Source organism: Halichoerus grypus, chromosome 11 (genome assembly GCF_964656455.1).
Source record: "Halichoerus grypus chromosome 11, mHalGry1.hap1.1, whole genome shotgun sequence".
NCBI classification, from domain to species: domain Eukaryota; kingdom Metazoa; phylum Chordata; class Mammalia; order Carnivora; family Phocidae; genus Halichoerus; species Halichoerus grypus.
Genome location: NC_135722.1, coordinates 22,729,796 through 22,740,580, shown reverse-complemented (window position 1 = coordinate 22,740,580; position 10,785 = coordinate 22,729,796).

The window sequence follows — 10,785 nt, the reverse complement described above, 5'->3', positions numbered from 1 at the left end:
GAAAGGTTAAGACTGTGATCACAACTAAGATAACGTGTGTAGGTCAGCCCTTGGAAATGGAAAGCTACAAGTAGAGAAAGAAGATCTTTGAGTAGAAGGAATTGCCTAGCGTAATAAAAGCTGCTATTGATGTTAAACTTCTACAAGGGGAAGTGGGATTTCTAGAATTAGTACTCCTGAGATACATACAGAGAATGGCCCTGATGCTCTGTTGCTCATCTAGAACATAAAGAATAAAGCCTTAGGTGAGCAGGTAGATCAACCAATCTCTAAAATCATTGTTTCTAATTAACTTAAAAGCAACAAGAGGAAAGTATTTGGAAAATATTGAATGTCAAATAGTGAAATATGGCCAAATTATAGAAAATTACTTAATTTATATTTTTTATAAGTAAGTGAAGTTTCCAAAACATGGTGAGAAAATGGTCTCACCTTCTAAGAGGTGGTGGGAAGGAGATAGTTGAGGAGATTCAGGGAGATAAACAAAATACAACAAATAATTGGGAAAACGCAGTTTTTTCATCATGAGATAGAGTAATGTAGTAGAAAAAACAAATTGAAGCTAATTAGTTCTAGGTTCAAATTCTGAGTAAAGGGCGCCTGGGTGGCTCAGTTGGTTCAGCGACTGCCTTCGGCTCAGGTCATGATCCTGGAGTCCCAGGATCGAGTCCCGCATCGGGCTCCCTCCTCAGCGGGGAGTCTGCTTCTCCCTCTGACCCTCCCCCCTCTCATGTGCTCTCTCTCTCTCAAATAAATAAATAAAATCTTTAAAAAAAAAAAAAAATTCTGAGTAAATTACCTTAGGTAAATTACCTCAGCTTTCTGATCTGTAGTTTATTATAAAATATGGATATATATTCAGGTATGATTAAATGTATTAAATTACAATTTAATATGATAAAATTAAATGTATTCCAGTACATGGTTAAATGTATTTATATGTATCAGCCCAGTACCTGAAACATAGTTGGTCTTAAATACATTAGTTTCTTCCATCCCACTCAAGTGCTTTAAACACTGAAATATTAAATGAAGGCAAAGAAAGTCCTGTTAACTGAAAGAGGGAAAACACTAATCTCTCCCTGGTCTCAGGAGTCTATTTTATGAGTCTGTCAAGTCCCTAACTTGATATCATGAAGCTGCTCTGCAGGTCTTCCTGGCTGATGTCAGAATGAGAGGTGGTTGTGTCTGGGAACTTGGTTGTAATATATGTCTGCCAACTTGGATCACCACGGTCTCTGTCAGCTTTGGCATGGCAGCTAAAAGAGGCCTTTTCGTCTCACCTGGGCTCTTTTCAACAGTTTTGCTGTAGGGGAAATTCCTCTTCCCTTTTCACCATCAGACTGACGATTTCTTCTTTGCCTTAACTCTTGTTACTCACATTTTCATAATGTTGGATAACAGCAAACCACATAAGAACATTTTGATGTACAGCCAGATATATATATGGTAATCTCATTGAGTGACATTTGCACGGCAGGACTGCACTGCTGTTGATAAATAATACATGGTATTACATTATATACACTGAGGCGGAAGAATTAGAAATGGGGGACAAAAAGCCCTATTCAGTTATTTCCATTCCAGTCATGGTTAGCTATGATGTGCTGCTGAGTGTTGCACATGTTTTAAAATGAATACACAAAATGTGGGGATTTTGTATTTCTTTCAGATTATTATACAAAATGTATTCATAAAAATGCCAATACAGACTGTAGGGTATATCTTGATACATTGATGTAGGACCATATGATGATAAGGATATTACTGGGCAGTGCATCTGCTTATTCTCATACATGAATGGCAGATACACAGAATAAATATCCTCACTTTTCATTGCAGTACCTGTGGCAGCATCACCGAGTGACCATAACGTGCTTTTAGACTAAATCCAGAGGTCGCTGCGGCAGAAAAAGGCCATATTAACACAGTGCCCAGGCAGCCCCTACCGAATGTTACTGGCAAAGTCAAACTTCTTTGCTATACCTGCCCCACAAAAGTTGGTGGATGTGGAGGAATGCAGGAGCCTGCAAGTCTAACTAAGGTCAGACAGCAACAGGTCCATAGTCATAATTCCCTCAGTGTCAAAACAGTAAATGGACATTTAAAATCCAGCAAACTTCTATCCATTTGTCCTCATTTTGTCACATTGTGAATTATTTCCCAGTGGTCCTCCTATGTGTCACCTAATTTAGTTAATAACTTTATTGAGTTGCTACAGTATTAGATATGTCAAACACCTGCCATGACAACACCTTTTTCAAAACCTCCAAATTAAATTTATTTCTACATTAAATTATTCATGGCATACCATGAACGCCATACCAAAACCTCTCAAGTCACCAAGATCTTAATGAGCTGGTACATGTATGTAAATTTGTACCAGAGTAAATTATTGTGTGTTTAAATCAACTCTCACAATTATTACATTATATCATGTTCCAGAGCCTAGGAAGAGTTCAATGTGCACAAATGGGTAGGAATTTGGAGGGAAGAGTTGGTAAGAGAGAGACAAAGATTGGTATCAACCTTGAGTAAGTCATTTGCTCTAAACACTCTACAAATATATCCCTCAATCTTATACAACTCGGGAGCCATCTTTAAGAAGAACAGAAAATTATAAATTCACATGTAGGTATAGGACATTGGAAGAGACCTGTGCAACTAAAGAGACCTGAATCTTAAGCATCAGTAGCTTTATGATAAATCTGTCCCTGATTCTGGCAAACTAGAAGCAAAAATAGTTATTTGCACATACATTTGTAATGGAATAAGAGTTGGGACCTTCATTGTTATCCTGGGGTTTAGGTTCTGCCCCCCAAGTTGAGTAAATTGAACGTGTTTCTACATTTTAAGAAGAGGAGCTACAAATATCTCTGTTGGGATAATTGAAAAGGATTCTAAATTTACCATATAGAAAACACCTACCTTCTATATATGAGCAAAATAGAGGAGTATTCCAAAGAATTTCCTTGAAGAGAATACATGAAACAGGTTTTGTGTACTTTCCTTTCATTCCTATTAGTGAAGGGCTGTGTTTCCTCTTGTTTCAGGCCAAGTGATTTAGGGCCAAATGAAAAACATTCAGAGATTGGGTCGTCTACAATGGGGGAGACTTCCACACTGAAAAAATTATGAAGACTGCTTCTACTAGAGTTAAGTGCAAGGAAAATCTTGAGAGGAAGAATGCTTCTTCCCTGCCTGAAAAAGCCCAAAAGAATTAAAGCTAGCTGGCATATCTCCTGATGGTGGGGGAAGAAGAGAAAGTTCTATTGGAAATGGTCTTCCCTTTGAGATTTTGGTAAGATGGAAGATGCATGTGTGTTTCTCACGTAAGCTCAGTAGATGGGATTATCATATTGAAAGGACTCTGGGTGTTGAGTGCAGGTAACATGGGAGAAGAGACTGGAGAGTTTGAGTGAGGTCAGCCATATAGTACAACACAAATGTCAGAATGGTGCAGAGTGAAGGCTCCAGTGAAAAGTCTCCAAGGATCTTCTAATGCACATTCATAGAAAAACTAACACTGAGATCTCTGACTTTGCAATCACCAAAGGACTACAACCGGTGTTAATGAAGTAGAAAGACTTTGTTCATTACCTTCTCATCCCTTTCTCTCCTCTTGCTTACCTCACAAAGTCTGTCAAGTGGAAAGATACCATGCCAAAATCCTTTCTTGTTGCTGGTTCCCCAACATTTGGTCCATCTTGAGCTGGGGTAGGGGAAAATGTTTGAATTATGGGAGAGGTTAGTTTTGATTCAGATTATCTTAGACTTGTTAAATGCTGAAAAATAATACTCTTCTAACACCCAGAAGTTATCAGAAAAACAGTCTATCTGTCAAAGATATCCAGGAGAGGGAATAGAGATCTCAGAGTATATTGGAAGGCTCTGGTGGTTAAAAAAGAAAAAAGACAAAAGAAAAGAAATTGTTCTCTGACTATATCCTACCAAGTTCAGTATATTTACTAAACCCGTTAGACATCTTTATTTACTTTTATAAAATGTTTTATATAGCCACATAGCATTCAATTGCATCCAGTTTTCTTCTCCAGTGGAGCTATGCTCCGTTGTCATGCTGTTATGATAAAAACTCATTATATAAATATATCCTTATAAGAGCTACTATTCGAACTAAAATATGTGAAATTTTAGAGTGTTTTATTTGCTGTGTGAAGCACATCTTCTAAAAGTCCTTCCATTAAGGAATTGAAGAAGTATACTTTTTCTCTAGTACATTAAGAAATGATTAAATTTGCTGATGACACCAAGTTTCATTTCTTTTCCTTACCTTAGCTGGTGCAAGTTTTGCCATTTTCACCAGAATTATATTGCTGTGAGTCCCCAGAGATTTCAGATATACTGTAGGGTAGGCTTATACATAGAAGGCGGTGTAGGAAGGGGTTATATTTAGCAACAACAGAAGAATCTATTTTATGACAGAGGTTCCAAAAATATTTACTACTGTTTATGGTTCTTGTATGTGAACAGCATTATAGAAATGTAGCTTTTTTTGGCACCTGAGTGGCTCAGTCGTTAGGCATCTGCCTTTGGCTCAGGTCATGATCCCAGGGTCCTGGGATCGAGCCCCGCATCAGGCTCCCTGCTCGGTGGGAAGCCTGCTTCTCCCTCTCCCACTCCCCCTGCTTGTGTTCTTGCTCTCGCTATCTCTGTCTGTCAAATAAATAAATAAAATCTTTAAAAAAAAATATAGCTTTTTATCAGTTGACATTTTTGATTCTTCATTCATTCAAGGAAAACCAATTATTCAACATTTTGGATTTCTACTTAAAGTTTCAATTTTTTAAAACACAAAAATCAAAGTGGAATTTATTTTAATAGTAACCGTTATCCTTTAGTGTCATGAATTTTGCGTGCATTTAAATATTCCAAGGAGAAAGATTTTATTACCATTAAAAAAAAAAACATATAAAATGTTACCTTATGAGGCATTAGGATGATTTTTACAAAGATGATGTTGATCCACCCACAATACTTTAACTGATACTTTTATGGACCCTTTATTCATTAAAATTTCATTCATGTATATTATCTTACTTTATCCCCATGGCAACTTGATAGTAGCTGGTTTTAGATACCTTTTGTACATTTGATATTTGATGGAAGGTTAGATAAATTTCTAAAGAAATGTGTAAACTATATGTAACTAGAAAATGTGTAAGCTATACAAAACTAGAAAATATGTAAGTTATATGTAACTAGAAAATAATAGAGCTGTTTCTAATACTAAATCCCATGGGCTCCCAAAACCGAATCCCATGCCCTCTCTATTTCACAATCACAAATATACCTGCCCTTGAGGAACTTGCTTTTAATGAGGAATATTAAGCAAGAACACACACTCAAAGCCAGCTATTAAATAAAGGTTATTGAGATTTATACAAAAAGAGAAAATCTGGGTAAGTGTTGGTGATCTTTGGTAGTAGGGTGAGAGAAAGTTTGGTAGCATTTAAACTAAGTGTTGACGAATATGTTGATTTCTTAAAAGTGAAGAATCAACTAGTAACATTTTCCTGCTACAGAACAGTGAGGAAAAGGCTAAGAAACTTTGTTTTCCCGATCTGGGGATAAAACATTAGAATTTGGACTGTTTAAATTAGCTGGAATTTGCAGGGCATACATTGAAAAAGAGCCGTACAGAGTGAGTACTTCAGAGGTTTCTAAGGTCATTCATTGTGGATCTTGGCCATGAGCTAGGCTATACATGCACAAGGTGAGATTCCTTTCTAGCCTCAGCCTGGTAGATATCCCCTGCTATGAGACTGAAAGCTGAATGATGACGCTAAAGGTCCTGCAGGGCTGGGACCGGAGGTTGTACCATTCTGAAAGACGTTGGCATTCCAGCCCAACCAGAATGGAAAGACCTCACTGAGCACCTTGGACATACAATGCAGGTCTTAGAAAGGTCCTTAGTAGTGAGGATCCCTTACTACAGTAAGGAAATTCTCTAAGGCCAAGTTCCAAATAGCAATAGGCCTGTATTAATGGAATATAACCAAGCCTGGCAGGATCAAAAGGACCAGCCAGTAATTTAACTACCTGTGCAAAGAGTGAAAATACTTTTTAAAAGGTGGCATAAGTTAGGCTCCCTTCAATATATGATGTGACGTGAAGCATAAAATTTTAAAAAATTAGTGGATAACCAAAGAAGCAGGAAAATGTAACTCAGTGCCAATTTTAAAAGTAATAAACATGAATTATGGAATTAGCATACAAAGACTTTAAAGCAGTTATTAATATATTTAAAGACCTGAAATAAAAAGTAATTGGTCACAAAGAGTGAACAGATGGCAAGAGTTTGAATAGTAATAGAAGATAATAAAGAACTAAATAGAAATTCTAGAATTGAAAATTATATCTGAAAAAAGTTAAATGATGAGATTATTAGAACTAGAGTCAGGAAAAGAAAGGGATATTAAACTTGAGACAGATTCAATACAAATTATTCAACCTCCAGAATACAGAAGAAAATGTTGGAAAAAATATGAACCAACCAAACATTGACTCGGTGACCTGTAAGTTAATCTTGAACAGTGTAACCTAGTGTAATTTAAGTCCCAGAAGGAGATGAAAAAGGGAATAGTCAATGAAAATACTTGAAAATCTAATTGCTGACATTTCCCTAAATTAATAAGAAACACCAAGTTATATATGAAAACTTGTTGATTTTTAATCCCAAGAAGGATAAATGCAAAGAAAATCATGTCATAGTGTACCATACTTAAATTGCTGAAAACTGAAAATAGAAAATCTTAAAAGCAGACAGAGAAAAAGAAACATTAGATACAGAAAAGAACAATATTATAAAGGATTACTGGCTTCCCTTTGGAAACAAAGGAGGTAGAAGTCAATGGACCAACATCTTAAAGTGCTGAATGTAAAACAATAGTCAGCCTAAAATTCTACAAGCAATGAAAATACTCCTTAAGAATAGAAAAAGACATTTCAGATAAAAGACAGCTGATAAAAATTGTCACTAGCACATCTGTTTTTCATGAAATGAGGAAGTTTTTGAGACTGAAGAGAAACAGCAAATGGAAATTTAGATCTTCCAGATGGAAAGAACACAAGATGGTAAATATGTGGGTAAATAAAACGCATTTTTTTCTTCTAATTTTTATAAAGAAAACTGGCTATCTAAATTATATTGCAGAATTTATTTCATAAGCAGATGTAAAATGTATTAAAACCATAGCACCAAGAATAGGAGGATAGTAAGATTTCACTATTGTCCTATCATTTTATATGTAATTGCACAATACTGAATCTAGGAAACCTTGGTAAGTTAAGATACATATCATCACCTCTAGAAAAACAACTAAAAATGTATAAAGAGATACAGCTAAAAAGTCTATAAAGAAGATTAAATAATAAAACTTATTAACTCCAAGAAGTCAGGAAAGGAGAATGAGAGAAATAAAACCAGGTAGTACCACTGCAGAACCCGTTGCAAGTAGTTGAATTAAACCAAACCATATAAATAATGACATTAAATGTAAACAGACTAAACATTCTAAGTAAAAGGCAGAAATGGTCAGACTAGATTAAAAAAAAGCAAGACCCAACTATCTTGTGGTCACAAGAGTTAGTATATACTTTATATACAAAAAAACAATTAGGTAAAATGTAAAAGGATGGAACTACATACTAAGTGAATACTAAACATAAGAAATATGGTATGGTTGTATTAATAATAGACAAAACTGACTTAAAGAGTATAACAAAAAGATAAATAGGAACCTATCAGTTACAAATCAGTTAATTCATCAAGAAATATGTAGAGCCTATGGGCGCCTGGGTGGCTCAGTTGGTTAAGCGTCTGTCTTCAGCTCAAGTCATGATTCCAGGGTTCTGGGATCGAGCCCCACATCAGGCTCCCTGCTTGGCGGGGAGCCTGCTTCTCCCTCTCCCCCCTGCTCTTGCTCTCTCTCTCTCTCAAATAAATAAAAACCTTAAAAAAGAAATACGTAGAGCCTAAATGTCCATAAATCTAATAACAGAACTATAAGATACATTATATACTATAAGATACATCTGGACAGAACTAGATGAATAATAAGACCAATGCAGATTTTAACACCCTTTTATTAGTAATGAATAGGGAACTTAGATAAAAATATCAATGGTTATATATAGTGATACTTAGTGACAAATCGAACATGAAATCACATAACTTGATTCAATTTATACAAAGTCAGGCTTAATAATTGTAAAACACATGTTCTTTTCAAGTGGACATGCAGAACAGCAGGATGGACCATATATTGGACCATAACATGAGTCAAAATACAGTCCAAAGTTATCTGGTCTGCCTGGGACAGTTCTGTGAATAGAACATTAGGCCGCTATATAAATATATCAGGTCAATCAAACTGAGGGAAAATTGCCAAGTGTGCTAGGTCTTCATAAGAAATGTACACTCTGTAGAAATTAAGCTCCGAAGATTCAACAGCTTACCACATCGGTCAGTTTTTCTAGGGCCCCAGTGGTATGGGGCATGCCTGGATGTCTCCTCCAAGGTAAAAGGACACCTTTCACTGGTTTATAGAGTAGGGGCTAAATTCACAAGTAAGCAAAATAAGTTAGCCATCTGACATCAGCTGTTTTTTTTTTTTTTTTTTCCATTGGTCACCTCAGTGCGCCCACAATGGTACATGAAAGGCGTAGTCATGATGGCAGGAATGGACGCTGTACAAAGACCTAGTAGCATAGGCTTCAAGGCCGAGGTAGCTATGCCTGCTGCAGAAACCTGCACTTAGTTCCCCAAATGGTACATTCCCTTAAGGGATGGTCACTTGATTGCTTTGGAAAAGACAGCGATTCATCTTGATTAGAATCAGCACATATTCTGGAATCGGGTTTTTCTTTTCTTCTCCTGGAGTTTTCCCTAGCACCATTTCCTGAGGATTTGTTTGCTTCACCTATGAGATTACACATAAAATTGCATTAGACTAACGGACCTGCTTTATAGCTGCATTGGTTATCAATTGCGGCATAAAAATGCCCCCAAGTTTAAGTACTGAGTGATAAATGAAAGCAGAAATACAACATACTAAAACCCATAGAATGCAACAAAAGTGGTTCCAAGAGGAAATTTCATAGCAATACAGGCCTACCTCAAGAAACAAACAAAAAAAATCTCAGTTTAACTTCACACCTAAAAGAACTACAAAAAGAACATACAAAGCTTAAAACATACACATTTATTACATAATTTCTTTGGGTCAAGAGTCCGGAAGTTGCTTAGTTGGATAGTTTTGCTGGCTACGGTTATACTCAACATGTCAGCTGGGGCTGCATTCACCTAAAGGACTGATTGTGTTTGGAGACCCATTGCCAATTTATCTTACAGACCTGGCAAATAAGTGCTTGTTCTTTGTAGGGGATCCCAATTCTTTGTCGCTTGGACCCTGCATAAGGCTGCTTGAGCTTTTTTTTTTTTTTTTAAAGATTTTTTATTTATTAGAGAGAATGAGAGAGAGAGCACAAGAGAGGGGAGGGCAGAGGGAGAAGCAGACTCCCCACTGAGCAGGGAGCCTGATGCGGGACTTGATTCAGGGACTCCAAGATCATGACCTGAGCCGAAGACAGTCGCTCAACCAACTGAGCCACCCAGGCACCCTTGAGCTTTTTAATTTAAAAGAGTTTTTTATATTTTATTTTATTTTATTTTATTTATTTAAGGATGACAATTTAATATTTCATCTGGATCCAGAGTGTTTGGGCTGTTTAAGAACTCGACAAATGCTTCCCCTGGAGCAAATGGTCTAGTAGGGAGCAAGGTAGATGAAGAATGTTATATGAAATATCTCTGGAAGTCACACACTATCATTTCCACAATGTCCTATTGTTTATAGAAATTAGCCCCATTTGGTGTGACAGAAGACTACACAAAAAGATGTGTACATGGAAATAAGAATCAATATATACCCTTTTGGAAGTTGGCCTTCATAAGAGCCAATATGGTGAGGAAGTGGCCACATACTATGGGAACCATTGGTCTGTCACTTACAATATTCCACAGAAGTATAGGTCCACAGTGGTAGAGTGATGGATGGAATGGTCTTTTGAAGGCACAGCTGAAGTTCCCACTTTGAGATCTTATGCTACAAGAACAGTGCTCCATCCAGCCATGATGCAGTGTACACCTTAGTTCAATGGCCTTATGTGGTATTTCCCAAATAAGTAGAATACATGGGTTTGGTTATCAAAGTATATAAGTGGTAGTAGCCCCATTTGTCATCAGTCTCAGTGTTTGGTGAATTTGTACTTCATGTTTCCACAAATCTAGCTTTTCTGAGTCTAGGCTGTCTCTTTTGTAAAGACTTTCCTTTCCTTTGACTTGTTTTGGTCAAAAATCAGTTCACTCCATGCGTGGTGCTCTTTGTAGTCTCTCAAATCCATTCAATTGATGATCTGTGTGTTTATCCTTATACCAAGGATTTTGATTACTGGCTTATGGAGTAAAACTTGAAACCAAATAGTGTAAGTTCTTCATCTTTTTCTTCCACAAATTGGCCATTCTAGGTCCTATGCATTTTCATATAAATTTTTAGAATCAACTTGTCAATTTCATCAGCTATCAGTTTGGATTTTATTAATACTGAACTGAATCTACAGATCAACTTGGAGAAAATGGACATCTGTCTTAGGTTGGATTCTCTGTGATATGGGCTCTGACACTGATATTTGCACCCACGAGGGTATTGGTGAGTTATCTTGAGAATAACAATTCTGGACAATGAAATAAATTCACCCATGACA